This window comes from Dermochelys coriacea, chromosome 2, assembly GCF_009764565.3.
Source record: "Dermochelys coriacea isolate rDerCor1 chromosome 2, rDerCor1.pri.v4, whole genome shotgun sequence".
Lineage (NCBI taxonomy): Eukaryota > Metazoa > Chordata > Testudines > Dermochelyidae > Dermochelys > Dermochelys coriacea.
This window is the reverse complement of record NC_050069.1, coordinates 131,782,065-131,801,647: the sequence shown is the minus strand read 5'-3', so window position 1 is coordinate 131,801,647 and position 19,583 is coordinate 131,782,065.

The following is a 19,583-nucleotide window of genomic DNA, read 5'->3' as shown; positions in this document are numbered from 1 at the left end:
GAAGACCTATGTAATATCGCCATAGGTTTTTATATCCACAGTGGTTTTATATTTTTTTCAAATAGAATGTTTTATAGTGATGTAAATGCCACAAGTTAGGCAGTTGGACTTGGATAGTAAACTGAATTGATTTGCTTTGGAATTTGTTTGTTTTTTGTTTTGTTTTGTTTTTTAAGCCTAAGTAGCTAACCAAACTTTTCAGATCTCAAAACATTTGGATTCAATTTGGTGTAGGTTATAGAAAATGGTTCATATATCAGAACTGATTTGCCTGTATCCATTTGGCAAATTCATCATCATCGGCGAGCCCTCAATTTGAGGATAATCTCTACCACTGATTTACATACGGGTCCTGAGATGACTCAGGAGTCCAATCCTGGAACCACAGATCCATCCTCAGTATGTACAGACATTTCCTGAAGTGTCAGCTGTCTACTGGGAGAAAGTTTTCTTTCTTCCTTCCTTCCTTCTCTCTCTCTCTTTTCACCTTCGAAGGCAAGGCACTTCTCCTCAAAATGCCTAATGGAAGATGTGGCCCATTGAAGTTGGTTGGTGCCTTGCACCTCCCAGCTTGTGATGTCTACATCAGTTTTCTTGAGATATGCTTTCAGTGTGTCTTTGTAGCATTTCGTCTGAGTAGTTGGATTCTAATATCTAAACTGTATTGTTAAATCTATTCACCTAAATTTGGGTTAATGCTGATTATGTACTTTATGTATCATATGACTTTTAAAAACAAACTCTGTATTTGTGGATAATCTAAGCACTATACCCAGATGAACAGACACTCTTTTCTCAACCTCTGAATTATATAATTTTTTAACATTAGCTTTAATAAAATTTTTAAATCTTTCTTCTGCATCTTTACTGCTATGTCATCAGTATATATCAGCTTCTCACCTTTTCTCACTAGATCGGAGGGCTCTGAGTTACTACAGAAAATTCTTTCCAAGGTGTCTGTCTGATAGGTCTTGCCCACATGCTCGGGGTCTAACTGATCACCATATTTGGAGTTGGGCAGGAATTTTCACCCAGGTCAATTGGCAGAGATTTTGGGGAGGGAGGGTTGCCTTCCTCTGCTACATGGGGCATGGGTCACTTGCAGGTTTAAACTAGTCTACATGATGAATACTCTGTAACTTGAAGTCCTTAAATCATGATATGAGGATTTCAGTAATCCATCCAGAGGTTAGAGATCTATTGCAGGAGTAAGTCCTGCACCATGCAGGAGATCAGACTACGTGATCATAATGCTCCATTCTCGCTATGAGTCTATGAGTCTTTTCCCACTGAGATCTTTCTGCTGACTTAGAACATTAATATGCAGACTTAGGGCTGAGCCCTTGTGTAGTTTGACTTTTACTTCAAAGGGTCTTGTAATTCCAAAACATGTTTGGATCACTGTTTCAGGTGTTCCCCATAGTTATTAAAACCTCAGACATTTCATATTTCCATAGCACTGGTGTCAGCATCCTTCTGTCCACTTTATAGTATGCCTTTTCTAGGTCTATGCAAGCCCCAAAGGTATTTTGTTGGTACTCAGCTGCTTCTCTATCCATTGCCAAATTACAAACATGGCATGTCCTTTCTTAAAGCTGAACTGTTCTGGTCTGAAGAGAGGTTCTGCCATTTTCCTACTCCTAGCATCGAGGATATCTTCCAGTATCTTAAGCCCATGTAACAACAGCTTTATCCCTCAATAGTTTCCACATTCATGGATGCTTTTCTTCTTATGTATTGTAACCAGGATAGACTTTCGCTATGCTTTGGGAATTCTTCTATCTCATTATATGGCTTTATCCACTCGGCTCATCCATTTTATTCCTCTCTTGTCCAAGTTTTTCACCAGGTCAGCTGTCACTTCATCAGGTCCCACTGCCTTACTATTGTTTATTTCCTAGACTGCATTTCTCACCTTCTTTTCAGGCACCATTTTAGTATTTCATGTTGGCAACTCCTCCCTGAAGGGATTTGCCTCATTTAAGAGACTCTCAAAGTATTGTTTTCACCTCTCCACTTGTTCAGGTGTTACTAGCAGTCTTTCCTGATCATCATTTACAAATGAAGTTAATACCATCCTTCTTTTCTTTGCATTTCATTTTTGCAAGACTATAATCTTTTTGCAGTCAGCTGTAGGTTGTTTACAAGCTTGGCATACAAATCATTTTGGGCACTCTCTTTGGCCTTCTTCACTGCCCAAATGGCAACTCACTTTGATCCGTTGTATTAGTTTTCACTTACAGTTGCTTGTTTTGAACTGCTACTTTCATTTTGTCGGTCTTCACTCACTTTTTTTCCTTTCCTTTGGTTTTCTCCATCTGTATTGTCCACAAACTGCTTTCACTGCCGCAATGCACATTCTTTTGAGATGGTTCCACTCCTCTTCAGTTGATGTCCCCTTAACTTCCTGTACTTTAGTCTTGTTTCTTTTGAGCCTTGTTCTCTTCTTGTCAAATACTCTACTGTAACCTTTGCCACAAACGTTTTGTATTGCAGCACTATTGTCTTGCTAGTATCAGTTTGCAGTCCATAACTCAACTCCACTGAGATTTCCTCACCATTTCAACCTGGCTTTGTTTACACCACCAATGTACATCACCAAATGACTCACTCTCTTTTGGAACCATTTATTGGCTATCATCCATTGGCTGGCAATACATATGCCTAGCAGTGCTTTAACCTCCTCATTCATAGTACCACTCACACACTGTATCTTCCTGAACACATTCCATACCTTTTTCTATGTATGCATTGAGATTGCACAGCACCAAGACCAGAGTTTTCCTTCTCCTAAGTAGGCTACACTTCTGGGCTAACGGGCCCAACCTGAGCTATCTGGAAATTTAAAGACACCAGATATCCATCTTTCACACCACGACTTTTAGCAGAAACACCCGCATCACATGAAGGGAAGTGATGGGAAGTTTGGCTGTCAGAGGTTATCAGAGATGCTGGCCTTTTATAAGCATTTTATAAGTTTTGGGAGCTCATCACTGTCCACCCTGGCCATTACAGCCCTTTCCTCATATTGTGGATTAACCTTTATTCCATAAGAGTGGGATTTTCAAAAGGGCTCACTATCGATACTATGAAAGACCTATTAATGTCAATTGAGCAAACATAGCTCACTGCCGAGCACTTTTGAAAATTCCATCCTAAATGCCTAAGTCATTTTGAAAATGAAACTTTGGATCTTTTGAAAAGCTTATCCTATGCCTTATAGGCAGATACTTTCATCTTCATCTTTGGATTGTAGCTAAAGAAATAAATATGGCCCTAGACCCTGCAGCAAGTACCTGAGTAGTCCCACTGAAGTCTTAAATTAAAAAAAGTATCACTTAACTATGTGGAAACACAGAGTGAGCATTGTTTTTAGAACAGAATAGTAATTCTACTCAGCATGCAAGTATAGCGCCTTCCATCCAAATATTTTATGGATGCTACCGACATATGTTAAAAATTCTCAACAAGCTTGAAGTGCTTCTTAACCACTATAATACTAGGCATTCACAGTTGTTCAGTTCCCCCATTTTTTAAAAAGATATGGTCAAAATTAGAAACATTTTAAAAAATCTTTATTCACCTCACTAATAACATATAACTTTAGATCAGTGGTTCCCAAACTTGTTCCGCCGCTTCTGCAGGGAAAGCCCTGGTGGGCTGGGCTGGTTTGTTTACCTACCGTGTCCGCAGGTTCGGCTGATTGCGGCTCCCAGTGGCCACGGTTCGCTCTGCCAGGCCAATGTCAGCTGCTGGAAGTGGTGCAGGTCGAGGGACATTTGAACTGAATTAGCTCATGATCACTCGAACCAAGGTTGTCCCCTACAACCATTTCTTCTATGAGGTCTTAACTACTCACCAAAACCAAAACTAAAATGGCATCCCCTCTTGTCGGTTCAGCAACTGCTTGATGAAGGAATCCATCAGCTATATCGCATCTAGGAAAATCTGAGCCCTATTATTATTACTAGCACTTGTCCTCCAATCTATATCTGGGAAGTTAAAGTCTCCCATGATCACGCAGTTTCCATTAGTATTTACTTTATTAAAAACATTAAAGAGGGCTCTATCCATACCCAAATTAGATCCCGACAGTCTATAACACACCCCAAGCACTATCACAGGGGAGGCTCTAGTAGTTTTCTTCCCCAATGTGATTTTTGCCCAGACAGACTCTGTCTTATCCATTCCATTGCTCCTTATTTCTTTACATTCTACCTCATCATTGATATACAATGCTACTCCACCACTTTTACCTTTATTTCTGTCTTTCCTAAGCAGCACATACCCTTCAATACCTGTAGTCCAGTCATGACTACTATTCCACCATGTTTCTGTTATCCCTATAATATCTGGTTTCACTTCCTGCACCAGTAGCTCTAGTTCCTCCATTTTGTTACCTAGGCTCCTTGCATTGGTGTACAAACATCTTAATTTTTGCTGTTTGGCCTCGCTCACATTCTTTACCTAATTAGACACAGACATTCTACCACCAGTATGACCTATTAGTCTGGTATCCACACTGCCCTTCCTCCTTATGTCCATTCTCCTACCCATGGCTGTATCCTTTCTTACTTTGTTTTCTTCCCTCTCAATGCTAAAATCTGGTGTGGAGATTACTTGGACATCTCCCAACCATCTCCCCCAAATTCCTAGTTTAAAGCTCTCTTAATCAGTTGTGCCAGCCTTGATCCTAGAAGTCTATTTCCTTCCCTACTCAGATGAAGTCCATCCCGAGAGAACTGTCCTCTGTCCATGAATGCCTCCCAGTGGCCATACATCTGAAAGCCCTCCTTATAGCACCACTGCCTAAGGCATCTGTTGATAGTCATAATCTTGTTACACCTTTGTGGCCCTTCTCTAGGAACAAGCAGAATCCCACTGAAGATCACCTGAGCCTCGATTTCCTTAAGCGTCTTCCCCAGCCTGGCATAGTCTCCCTTGGGACGTGCCAGTGAGAATCTACTGGTATCATTTGTTCCCACATGAAGGGTGATCAGTGGATTCTTTCCCGCTCCCTTTAGGATCCTCTTCAACCTTAGGTCCACATCCCATATCTTAGCACCTGGAAGATCTATTCTCTGGATCAGCTCTGGTTACAGGCCTGTCCACTCTTCTCAGTAAGGAGTCCCCGATCACGTAGACCTGCCTTTTCCTGGTGATGGTGCGATTCTCCGGTCTATCCCCTGTTCCCTCTGGCTGCAAGTTCTTTCCATTCCTATTTTCCCTTGTAATCCTCTTCAACCCTGTATCCTCCAGGGGCTCATATTAGGTGTAGTCTCCATTGACTCTTCCCCTTTTCCTATAGGACTAGCCGCTCTTCTCTTCTTCCTTGCCCTTCCACCTTCAGTGACCACCTGCTGAGCTCCTTCTTCATTTTCCAACTCTGCAAAACTGTTCTTGAGCTCTATTTCTCCTTCACTAGCCTGTCTTTTCCTCTGCCTGGTTCTCTTAGTCAGATGCTTTCACTGTCCATTTTCTTCACCCAGCAGTCTCCCCTCAGAATTCTTCAGTCCTGCTTCCATCTGGAAGTCTGAACTTTTCTCTTCAGCCTCCTCATGTCTTTGCTCCATAATCCACTTGAACCCCCTTCTAAACTCAACAAGACTTTCCAACTGCATCTCCAATCCTCGGATCTTTTCTTCCATCAGCTCTATCAGGTGGCACTTCATGCAGACGAAACTCTTTCCAGGTACCCCCTCCAGGATCATGTACATACCGCAGCTTCCACATCCAGTCATCTTCATTGTGTCTGCCACTAAATGGGTCACTCCGACTGGTGCCTCTGTTTCTGTCATAGCCTTCCCACCTAAATCCTATTAATCTGGGAAACACAAAACACACCAAAACACCAGCACCCACAGCAAAAACAAACCCCAAACAAGCACCGCAATACAAACTCCCCTTTCAAACTCCCACCCAAACTCCCCTTTTTACAGCTCTGTTTGCTGGCTCCTGTGCCACTGCAGCTGTCTGTGCCACTGCCTGACTAGCTGGCTACCTTTATAGGACCCCTACTCCACCTAACAGACTCATGGGGGTAGCTCGGGGTTTCTGCCCTGTGGTGGGGTGGTGGGGCTCGGAGATTCTGCACAGCGGGGAGGGGGTCTTGGGGTTTCAGCCCCATGGGACATACCTGCCAGTGCTCGGGGCTATAGCCCCCCTCTTGCTGAAGCCCCAAGCACTGGCAGGTGCCTCCCACGCAGCTGAAGCCCCGAGCCCCACTACCCGGACACAGGGCAGAATCCCTGAGCCCTGGCAGGTGTGCCTGGCTCTGGAACTTCTGAAGATGAGGCTCAGAGGGTCAGTAAATTTGGCAATCCCTAGCCTATTTCATGAAAGATGTATATGCATAAGATTATCTCAGGCAGATGTTTGAAAACTTTAAGGGTTTTAGGGCAGAGCTCACATCTTCATCTGTACTGTGAGAGGCCTAGGATTTCAGAGAGTAGCCTCTATGAAATAGTAATCTGAAAGGGCTGATGATACAAAATTCTGGAATCCCTATGCTTTTCCTCCCGTGGCTTTCAGAAGGAAAACCAAACTGATCTGAACATGCACTGACTACCAAAATCTAAACAAAAAATCATCCCAGTTTTGTATACAGTCTTCAGAAGTGGATGGTTCTTTCAATGTTAGATATGTAACAAATAAGGCAACCTGTGAGCCCTACATGTTTAAGTTAAATCAATCTCTATAATGCCTGGTAGAACAGCTGAAATCATATCCTCTGAGACTATGTAATGATCTATTCCAGCTTTAACCAGCCTTTTAATGTTACCATATCTTACTGAAATTGTTTTTCAGATACTATGATGAAGAGGACTATATAAATACCTAGATATATCTATGTAAATTTCAGAGGTCTAATTGAAATCTCAATTGATAAAGTTCCTCCTTATGTCGGCGGCCATCACAGTCAGAGCCCCATATTGCTAAGAGAATGGAACAATCTCCAGTTAAGTAGTGGTACATATTTCTGAATTAACTTAAGAACTCAGCTGATGCTAGCCAAGAAGTTGACTACATTTGTGCTAAGATCATTCCATGACAATATGGAACATCTTATATTAGTATTAACTAGATTCTACTGGGCTGGCATGGCTGCAGATGTACATTATCTACATGAGGCATATGAAATGAAAGGATTTTCTGAAGCATGCTGCACCACTGATTAATATAAACAATCAAGGAGCTGGTTCTGCTCTCATTTAAACTGGTGTAACATCATGGAAACCAATGATTTACATGGCTACAACTAAGAACAGAATTAGATCTATGGTCTTTTTAGAACCAGCAACTACAAATATCCAAAATATTTACTTGTAGCAGAGTATACATAGGTTTTCCTAGAAGAAATCAGAAACCAGGTTTTACAAGACAAACGTTTTGTTCATCCCAGATTACCTAGGAGAATGCTTCCGACCAGGGTCAAGAGTCAACTTTGTAAAAGGAAATGTTCCAGTTGGCGTATTGTGAACAAACCTAGAACCGCTCATTCCCAAGGTAACCCACAAGGTTTATAAAGTAATAGAGCTCTATTCAACCCAATGCATATGCTAAACCATGCCTCAGAAATGTGAATGAACAACAGAAAAGAGATAGAACATGAGTATTAGATCATCATATATATGGCAGCATTAGAAATGTAGGATAGCTAGATGGATGACTCCTAGACAATGCAGGGTTACTCTGTACAGAAATATACAAATTCTAATGCTTCATTCAGTCTAATTTTTAGGACTGTCAAGCGATTACAAAAATGAATCATGATTAAAAAAATGATTGTGATCAATACACTGTTAAACAATAATAGAATACCATTTATTTAAATATTTTGGGTGTTTTTTACATTTTCAAATATATTGATTTCAATTATAAACACAGAATACAAAGTATACAACACTCACTTTATTTTTTATTAAAATATTTGCACTGTAAAAAATAAAATAAATAGTATTTTTCAATTCACCTGATACAAGTACTGTAGTGCAATCTCTCTTTATCATGAAAGTTGAATTTACAAATATAGAATTATATACAAAAACAACTGCATTCCAAAATAAAACAATGTAAAACTTTAGAGCCTACAAGTCCACTCAGTCCTACTTCTTGTTCAGCCAATTGCTCAGACAACCAAGTTTGGTTACAATTTGCAGGAGATAATGCTGCCCACTTTTTTTTACAGTGTCACCTGAAAGTAAGAACAGGTGTTCGCATGGCAGTGTTGTAGCCAGCATTGTGATATATTTACGTACCAGATGTGTTAAAGATTCATATGTCCCTTCATGCTTCAACCACCATTCCAGAGGACATGCATCCATGCTGAAGAAGGTTTCTGCTTGATAAAAATCCAAAGCAGAGCAGATACATGTTCATTTTCATCACCTGAGTCAGATGCCACCAGCAGAAGGTTGATTTTATTTTTTGGTGGTTTGGTTTCTGAAGTTTCCGCTTCTGAGTGTTGCTCTTTTAAGATTTCTGAAAGAATGCTCCACACCTCATCCCACTCAGATTTTAGATGGTACTTCAGATTCTTAAGCCTTCGGTTGAGTGCTGTAGCTAATTTTAGAAATCTCACATTGGTACCTTCTTTGCGTTTTGTTAAATCTGCTGTGAAAGTGTTCTTAAAATGAACATGTGCTGGGTCTTCATTCGAGACTGCTATAACATGAAATATATGGTGGAATATGGGTAAAAGAGAACAGGAGATGTACAATTCTCCTCCAAAGAGTTCAGTCACAAATTTAATTAATGCATTATTTTTTTAATGAGCATCATCAGCGTGGAAGCATGTCCTCTGAAATGGTGGACAAAGCATGAAGGGGCACCGCGGCCACTGGGAGCTGTGGGCAGCTGTGCAAATGTAAACAAACTGTCTGGCAGCCCACCAGCGGATTACCCTGATGGGCCGCGTGCGGCCTGCAGGCTGCAGGTTCCCACCACTGCTCTAATGATTTACATATTTTTGAGTGCAGTTATGCAACAAAAAAAATCTACATTTGTAAGTTACACTTTCATGATAAAGAGATTGCACTACAGTATTTGTATGAGGTGAATTGAAAAATATTTATTTTATCATTTTTACAGTGCAAATATCTGTAAACAAAAATAATAATATAAAGTGAGCGTTGTACACTTTGTATTCTGTGTTGAAATAGAAATCAATATATTTGAAAATGTAGAAAAACATCCAAGATATTTAATAAATGTCAATTGGTATTCTATTAAGTGTGATTAATCGTAATTAATTTTTTGAGTTAATCGCGTAAGTTAACTGTGATTAATTGACAGCCCTACTAAATTTATTTTAAAAGTCTTAAGTGAGTGGGATTCCACCACTTCTTTTGCGAGATTATGTTTTAGAGTACTACACCTCAGTGTCAAAAATGTTACTTCAGATTCACTCTAAATTTTCCCTTTTCTAACTGTATCCTATTACTTGTAGTTAAACCGCCACACATCATACTAATCTCCTTTTAAATCTTTCTTTTATTTGCAGATTTATCATGCCCTCCCCTGGGTCATTGCTTAATTCATATTTATAAGTGGAGCTCATAGCAATCCCAATAGTTAAGATTGCCTAATATTTTAATGAGAGCAGGGACATTGCCTCTCATGTGCTCTCCTTGCTTGCACCCTCTCCTTCCTCCCCTGTTGGTGCCAAGGGAAAGAGAAATCAGCTTGTCTGAAAGCCAGGAGAGTGGAAAACAAACAAGCTGCCAGGGGAGAAGAAGGGAATGGGGCGGAGACAGACTGTGGGGCATGACAGGGGTAGCAAAGTGATAGAGACAGGCTGCAGGGGTTCACGTTAGGATTCTTAGGACCATAGATGGCAGGCAGGGTGGACAAGGAAAGAAAGGTCTGTGACCACTAGAGAGAACATTCCTCTCCAGAATCTACGTAAGAACACAAGAACGGCCATACTGGGTCAAACCAAAGGTCTATCTAGCCCAGTATCCTGTCTTCCAATAGTGGTCAATGCCTGGTGCCCCAGAGGGAATGAAAAGAAAAGGTAATCATCAAATGATCCATTCCCTGTTGCTCATTCCCAGCTTCTGGCAAACAGAGGCTAGGGACACCATCCTTGCCCATCCTGGCTAATAGCCATTGATGGACCTATCCTACATGAATTTATCTAGTTCTTTTTTTAACCCAGTTATAGGCTTGGCCTTCAGAACATCCTCTGGCAAAGAGTTCCATAAGTTGGCTGTGTGTTGTGTGAAGAAATACTTATTTTATTTGTTTTAAACCTGCTGCCCTTTAATTTCATTTGGTGGCCCCTAGTTCTTGTGTTATGAGAAGGAGTAAAAAAACCACTTCCTTATTTACTTTCTCCACACCAGCCATGGGGAACAGAACCCATGATTTCTGAGTCTCAACATTCCCCTCCTGTCTAGCATATAGCTATGAAACCTACAGGGAAAATATATACCTCATCAGACTCTAACATAGAGGATAACTGCCTAATACTGCTATCAGTTGTTCCATTAGCGCAAGTGGTAGAGGTATGTCCTGTCCAGCAAAGGTATCAACCCTGCAGATAAACCATGTGGGGAGGAAATATGGTTCCATATGATGGAATTTCTGGTTTTCAGGACTTTTTTTTATAACACAAAATATACATTAAAAATATTATGTTAAAAGACAGTCAAGGTTGCAAAATCAAGCACAAAAAGTAAGGAAATACCAGTACTAAATTTTCCTGTGCATCTTTAATTTGCTGCCTTTGTTCACTTGCATTATGAGACAATTTTTAATTACATGATCACATACAATTTTTCCTAACTCTGTTTCATTCGGTGCACAGAACTGGCCTGTTCTGGGGATAAATCAGGGTTGTGTAGAGAATAAGGCTGTTGCCAGAGTTGGAAGGTGTGTACTAAATGAGGCAGAGGAGAGCAGGAAAAGAAAAGATAGTTGATTACTGCCCTGGATAAATGGATTATATCCCTGTCTCTCCCACAGAGTTCCTGTTTGATGCTAAGTAAGTACCTTAAACCAATCTTTTCACAGGTCACTGTGCACACCTGGGGCCAGATTTGCATAAGTGCTGAGCACTGACATCTGCAAGTGAAGTTGAGTTGTGTGTTGAACATATTAAGTGCTATAAAAATGCTATGTACTCTCAAAAATCATACCCTAAGCAGTTCAAGTTAGGCACCCAAAATTAGTGAGCACTTTTGCCAATGTTCACATTAATCACTCTGTGTCTCAGTTCCACATTTGTAAGATGGGAAGGACAATGTTGCCCTACCTCACATGGGTGTTGTGAAGATAAGTTCATTAATGTTTATAAAGTGCTTACATGATGATGATGAGCACCACAGAAAAGTCCATGAAGACATGAGCAATTCTGTATTCAGTGAATGGTTTAATAGTGTGCAGAAATTGAGTCATAGGACCATACATTGAATTATGAAGATAAAATTAAATCCTGAATAGCTACCAATTCAGTGTGTATTGTCTATCCTTTGCACTGACTGAGGCAGGGTTTCTGTGGAAAAACGACACATGATCATGTAACTAAAGACTGTATAATAATATATACACACAAGAGAGGGGGGATTAAGTTTCCAAATACAGCCTTGATATTTTGATTTTTTATAAACTTTGGAATATTTTACTTTGCAACCTTTACATTCTTTATATGCCATTTCTGTGTGTGTAATTATTACACAAATAGCTCTTCTAATCTTTTTCTCATAAATCAATCCCTTCACTCTCTGATAGTTTTTTTGCCCTCCTCTGAACTGTCTCCAAATTTGTCAATACATTTCTGGTAGGATGCTGCTCAGAAATTAATAAAACAGTCCAAGTCCAGTACTTTTATGAAAAGTCCTATTTTCTCCCTGATTCATGGGAAGAGGCTTTTGTAGAAGTACTGCATATGGATATAATAAGTATACATCACATTACAACCTGTTGTCTAATTTACTGTCACACTTTCAACTGGATTTCTTCTTACTTTTTGGACAGTTTTTCCCCACCAGTATTATCTTACATTTATTTGCTTTGCTAAATCACATTTATTACTTTCTGTTCATGTTTCTAACCCCTGAAATAGGGTCAGCATGTGAATTTCTTCATACAGATGTGGTTTTACAGTGTAATAAACATGTTATCAGGTACAGCATTTTAAAAGTCTGCAACAAACTACATTAGTAAAGTAATGACTTCATTCAGATTGGCTCATTAGCAAAAGCCATGAGTTTGAAACCTTCACAGTAGGCTTACGATGTCTGTCTCATTTCAGCCCAAACCAAATCCTGCTGAGTGAAATGAACACAAAGCACAGCTTCAGGTTCTTGCTTGCTTAAGAAAAAATAGTTATGAGTTCAGCAGATCTGCTGAGTTCCTAACTCTTTGCAGGAAAATACACTGCTACCTGCTGATTGCAGGGAGGGCAGATACAATAGTCCTGAAATATGCCTACATATGTTTTTCTTTCACTCGGAATAAGAAGAAAAAGTGGCATGTTTTGTATGACATATTACAGCCATATATGAATGATGAACATGGGGATTACAAGGTGCCATTTTGAGGTATAGTGTGTCACACACAACTTATCAAGTTTACAAATGTCAAAAGAGAGTTGAAAGCAAACGTAACCCTGCATTCACCATGTTTATGAAGCCTACATATATTCCATTAGTGAAAAGAGTCAATATAATATATTTTTGTATATTTATTTCAATGTCCATCCTGTTTGGTGTACATCTTTCTCATATCACAATGAGAGTGAGGAGTTATTACATTTGGTAGAAGCAATGAAACCAGTGAGCATCATCACTTCCACTGATATCAGATAAAAATAATATTGTCTTTGTCATAAATATAAAAGAAAGGGTAAACACCTTTCTGTATACAGAACTATAAAATCCCTCTAGAGGCCAGAGGCAAAACCCTTTCACCTGTAAGGGTTAAGAAGCTAAGATATCCTCGCTGACACCTGACCAAAATGACCAATGAGGAGTCAAGTTACTTTCAAAGCTGTAGGTGGGGGGAACAAAGGGTCTGTCTGTCTGTGTGATGCTTTTGCCGGGACCAGGTCAGGAATGCTCTTCAGAACTTCTGTTAAGTTAGTAAGTAATCTAGCTAGAAATGCGTTAGATTTCCTTTTGTTAAATGGGTGGTAAAATAGGTTGTGCTGAATGGAATGTATATTCCTGTTTTTGTGTCTTTATGTAACTTAAGGTTTCGCCTAGAGGGATTCTCTACATTTTGAATCTGATTACTCTGTAAGGTATTTACCATCCTGATGTTACAGAGGTGATTCTTTTACTTTTTCTTTATTAAAATTCTTCTTTTAAGATCCTGATTGCTTTTTCCTTGTTCTTAAGATCCAAAGGTTTGGGTCTGTGTTCACCTACGCAAATTGGTGAGGATTTTTTTATCAAGCCTTCCCCAGGAAAGGGGGTGTAGGGCTTGGGGGGATATTTTGCAGGGAAGATGTCTCCAACTGGGCTCTTTCCCTGTTCTTTGTTTAACACGCTTGGTGGTGGCAGCATAGGGTTCAAGGACATGGCAAAGTTTGTACCTTGAGGAAGTTTTTAAACTAAGCTGGTAAGAATAAGCTTAGGGGGTCTTTCATGCAGGTCCCCACATCTGTGCCATAGAGTTCAGAGTGGGGAAGGAACCTTGACAGTCTTGCACTGGAGGTATCAGAGAAATAAACTAAAAATATATATGTGAGTAAATGACAGTGTTAATGCCACCAGCAACCACTGCAGGTCAAGCTACAAAACCCACTTCCTTTTAAACCTCTTGTTTTCATCTGCTCATAATTTTCTGAGGCATCTGTATTTTGACTGAAATGTAACAGACTTCAGCTCTGAATCTAACTTTTTTAAAAAAGTTGTAAATCAGATTCTTTTGTCTGTTTTAGAAGGTAAAAAGGCCATACATGTTTCTCATTTCAAGAATAACTGTGACAACGTCCAGTTCTGCCACCCCCCCGCCCCTCCACACAACTGCAGGAGTGTCTACAAATTGAAGTTTGAAATTTCAAATTTTGTATATCAGTAGCTCTCATTGGAAATGTGTGCCTGAGAATAGTTTATCAAATAAAATTATGAATATCTGTAAAGCGCAGAAACCAAATAGCTCTGGAGCAAGCAGCTAACAAAATCACCTGCTGGAACTAAAAGAACTTTTTGGCTCCAGAAGCTGAAGAACAATGCATTTCCTCCCCTTCTCATTTCTGGGAATGTTTTGTTCTAGAAAGAAAGAAAATGCAAAACAGTTGCTGAAGCAATGTTAAGCTTACAGAGTTCGGGCCTGACTTTCCACTTCACTTTGTATAGTCATGTATGTCTGTTCAAAATGGGTTTAAAATGTTACCAAATCAGATTGGTGGCATTTTGCAACCATTTTGCTAAGTGTAAATGACTGTCCAAGATGCAAGGCAGGGGAGAATCAGCCCCTTAAAGTAGCAATCAAATAAATAATCAGGAAATGAAAGCATTAAGGAGTCAACTCCATTGAAAAGGGTGTGAGGACAAGATTTGGCCAAGGTTCTATAGAAAAATGTGTAACATATGTGCTGCTCAATGTGGACTTTCTGCTGGCAGAGGCCTGCATCTTCAGTACCACTAGCAAGACCCAGGAAATGAATCTGACTCTTAATTTTTAATTCCCATTTGAAGTGTGTTGTTCTTTCCTTCCAATCAGTTTTTTAAAGTTGAGTATTTTTCATTCAACCTTCAGGCAATAATGTGCCTTTGCACATCAGCAAACATCTCAGAAAAAATTACAGGTTTTATGCAATAGTGGGGTGCAGACTATATGGTACAAGAGTCACAGTGGTTTGCCAGAACTGCAAGTGAAGCCATATATTATTATTCCCAAGCAATATTGGGGGCTGCAATCCTATGTGACCTATGGCTATTGGTGAAATTATCTATTTTCTTTTAATAAAAAGAAATCAATTGACCAATTATGCCTATTCTCTATTATTCACCCTACCTGAATTGAACTGATGACACTTACAAGCTGTTTACTTAATCAAAGATGTGACATTTTATATCAATATATTTATCACCGAATATAGCCAACAGCCTGTAAAAAGTATTGGCTGGCTTTATTGCCCTGTACCATCTCTGTCATGTTGTAGCAGGGTTACTTCCCTTGTAAAACACAAAGCAGTTAATTTACAGATCTTTATCACAGAAGGACATGTCTCATTTTTTTATATACTTAGAGGGAAGGTTGAAAAGATAGTGCTGTAGACTTGGGCAGTTAAACCAGAGTATACTAAAAAAGAAAACTTATTTTCAGCAAGGGAAATTTGTTTCTTTACAAGATGGCATTTATTTAGAATAATCCCTTTTCTAATTGATGCATTAGAAAACATCTTTGTAACATGGCAATGTTCTACCCATCAGAAGACAAAAACTTTTATTTTATTAAATGTATTGAATTTTATTTTATAAAGTATTAGGATTAGTCTGGGTATAAGAGTTTTCAAGAAAATATTAGTTTTTTAATCAGGGTGTGAGAGGTAGAGGAGGGGGGGTCTAACAGGATACATTTCTACCTCTCAGTTACTGGACTGCAAGATAAATACCACTCAAGGCTATTTCCTATCTTAAGTGAAATGAACAGGTGGTTTATTTTCCTGTGGACAGGTGTACAAATCACATCAATTGTGTTTTTTCCCCATAAGGATGTGAAAATAGCAGTTTTGGTGGTTGTATGTCATCCCGAGAGCTGACATCATGTAGACAATTGACATTCTATTATCATGTGTGATGGAACATGGCACAGGGAGGATCTTAGAGACAAGAGTGTAAATGTGATGTAATAAAGTCAATGTACTAAGCATGGCAATAACAACCAGATGTGTGTGAGAGACAGAGTTTTACACACACATACCCAGAATATTTGTGTAAGAGATCAACACCAGAGAGGAGGAGGAACTGATAGGGCCAGTACGTTTTCCCAGAAGTAGCTGGAGGGAACAGGGTCTGCATCCTTCCTTCTCTCCCCACCCTCTCCCCAGAGGCTAGCAGGAATCACATAGGGATAAGAGATCTTCCCTGGGGGAGAACGGACACGTTAGGGAATTTCCCACTGGACAATTCCTATTCTCCATGAGGTGTTATAGCTACTCCCACCTACTCATAGAAAGGCTTGTAAGCCCTACAAACTGACAGACACTAGCTTCTCCTGCTGCCCATTCGTATTCTCCTGCCTGATGCCCCATTTTTCACCAGCAAGCAGAGAGAAAGCTCAGTTGGAAGTCAATGTGAAATGTACCCTCTACTTTCAACTGAGGAAGGAGAGCTGCATTCCCATGTGCCCTCCCTTATTTTAACCCCTGTTCAGCATCTCTAGGTGTCTAGGCTGATGTCAAGTCAAATGCTTCTATGAGCTCACAAAATCAAAAACCTCTAGCTTGTTTGGTTGTTATCAAGGCACTGGAGTCTATGATGTCACTGGCTCAGCTCCTCTAGCTTGCTGGGCTGACTGGAAAGCATAGCTTTCTGTGAGGCTATTGGCTCAGCCCCACTGGTTAATAATTTGATCTATACTAAAAATAGAAAAGGGAGCCCAACAACTCAAGTTGTTTTATGTCATTGTGCCTATTGATGTCATATGGTAAAGTGACATAACAACTTGTGTGATGGGACTTGGCATGGAGAAGAGAATTGGGCCAAAGGAATAAAAGTATCTGAAAGAAATATGAGTCCCAAAACAGGCCCATAGCCAGCCAAACATTGGGCACAGGGAGTGTGAATGCATGTGTGTGTGTATTGTGTAGAGAAACAAACCTTGTTCTCCAAACTACCTTCTAGCATCGCTTCATCCTGTACGACTCACCCCTAACTATGGAGAGGTAGGAAGTCAGAGGAAAATTTCTGGACCATTTCCTATGGATTTTAGCTAGCTAAGAGGAAGACAGATGCAGATAGGGGATTCCCAGCTTCCTGTCCACCAGGTGCCAATTATGCTGTACTTATTAGTGGGAAGGCTTGGAACCTATTAGCTCCCCAACCAGGAACCAGCCCCTCCTGTTATTTCCATTCCAGATTCTGAAGCCTGATACCTCCTCACCTCACCAGTCATGAGGAAGCAGGAGTTGAGAGAGCTGAGCTCCTTGAAGACCTAGAGAAGAAAAGGAAGTGGAACTCTCTGTTTTTAGTGGAGCAAAGGGGGAGCTGTGTTCCCCTGCATTTACCTGTGTTCCAACGTTACTTCAACTTATTTTTCTTTTCAATGTATTTGAATTTAACATTTCTACTGAACAGCACGCTAAGCATTTTGCCAAGGAAGTGTGATATAAACAAAGTTATTATTACTATGTTACAATGGAGAAGACAAAGAAGAATATAAAAAAAAAGAAAAGAAAAAAACAAACCAAAACAGGGAAAAGAAATGGGGCACAGCCGACAGACCAAACACTTGAAGGCCCTGTTATTTCTTCATTCTAAAAAAGGGCATTTAACATCCTCGGTTCTTCAGTCAACACAGGCAGAACATTGGGTAAAAAAAAGGAAAACAAAACAGGATTTCAATGAAAACAAGATGTCAAATCTGAGTTTAGTGCCTATAATCTGAACTGCATCTCGCCTGTCCTTACTTAAAGATAATAACCAAAATATTTTAAAAAAACAGATTGCTTTATCCTTATTTACATATCTAAGTAAGTAGCCTGACTTTAAAAAATGCTGTGTATGCAGCAGAATGCCCAAACGAGGCCATTTAGTTAGGTGCTTAAATAAGGATATTGATGTCTTATTTTAGGCACCAATTTCTGAAAATCTTAGTCAATTTAACCCACACTGAGCATGATTAATCCTCTGACACTACAGTAATAGGTGCAATAGAGGAACCTGAATAGAAAGGAATCCTATTAATAAGATTTCTATTTAAAAGAAAAAATGTACACACACACACAATTTTGAATCGGAGCTATTCATTGTATAATTGTTGGCAGAAAAGGACCCTAAGAATTGATGCCTTGATTTTTATTGGAGGTATTTTTAAACACTTCAGTTAACAACCCAGATATGGAAGCAAAAAAAAAAAACCTAAGTGCATTTTTGTCATATTTCTATACTATCAATCTTGATCCCAAACAGGGAAACCATTCTTAGGATAACAGGTATTTGATTTCCATTTAGAGATGAATTGTGTTAAATGATGTGATGTCAGTAGAGATCTCAGTAGCGATTTTGCTGAGATGACCAGACTCACTCTTTTACAGTAGGAATGCAAGATGAATTCACGTTGGATGGTGCAAACATTTCTTTTCTCTGTTAAACTAAACCTTTATCTACTTTGACTTCTAGGAGATCATGTTGAATAGAAGTTACATGTCAGAATGGGAAATATAAACACAAACTTATTCAGTAAACAGTAGAGAGAAATGTATATCATTCATTAAAGAGTCATAAATTGCAATTTTAGAGCAGCTATAAGTGTTTTATGATAAACAAATGTTGCACTCTTCTTTTTCCCTGTTATAAGGTTTATTATAAGGTTCCCAAGCCCACTAAAGCAGATTGTAAACTTTCCTTAATGTCATGCTTCCTGTTATAACATGCAGTTTCAGGGCTCTTATAGAGAATGTTAGCAAGAGAAAGCACTAAATTATTAGTGAAGTTAATTAGTTTAGAAGTTTCCCCCTTGAAAAATAAATTGCATTCAATACAGACTTTGCTGTGTCAGACACCATACGAAGAAGTCATAGTCATAGAGTGTAAGGCCAGAAGGGATCACTCCATCATATAGTCCCATTTCTGAATATCACAGGCCACCAGTACTACCCAGCACCCACACACCAAACCCTACAATGGAAATTAGACCAAAGTATTACACCCACAGGAGACTAGACAATTATGTGCCACAAGCAGAGAATAGAGGGGACTGAGATGCACCAGTGCTCAAGACCCCATCAATGGCAGGGAAATGATTAAATGAGATCCACCCAGCTAATTCTAACGAGTGACCCACACCCACTATGCTTCAGAGGTGAAAAAACCCCCAAAGTCACAGCCAGTTTTGCCTGTGGTAAAACCCTTTCCTGACCCCACATATGGATGCCAGTTAGACCCTGACATGTGAGCAAGAACAATCCAACCAAGCCCCTGAGACAGAGAATACTCAGTGCCATCTCTAGGCTGGGCCCTGGGTCACTGTACCCAGTGTCCCATCTCCAGCCACAGCCATCCTTGATGCTTCAGAGGAAGGAGATAGAAAAAACCTTCCCAAATAGTTTGGAGGATGGGGGAGAGAATCCCTTCCTTACCACTGCTGATAGCCAGCTGAAACCCCCTGATACATGAACTTTAGGAACATGACTGTCATGGTTCCCTCCCAACTCTGAACTCTAGGGTACAGATGTGGGGACCTGCATGAGAGATCCCCTAAGCGTATTTCTACCAGCTTAGGTTAAAAACTCCCCAAGGCACAAATTCTCCCTTATACCTTGGATTAGGTAATGCTGCCACCACCAAATTATTTAGACAAACACAGGGAAAGGACTACTTGGAATTCCTACTCCCCCCTAATATCCCCCCAAACTCTTACACCCCCTTTCCTGCAGAGGCTTGAGAATAAACAACATGAGCACAGAC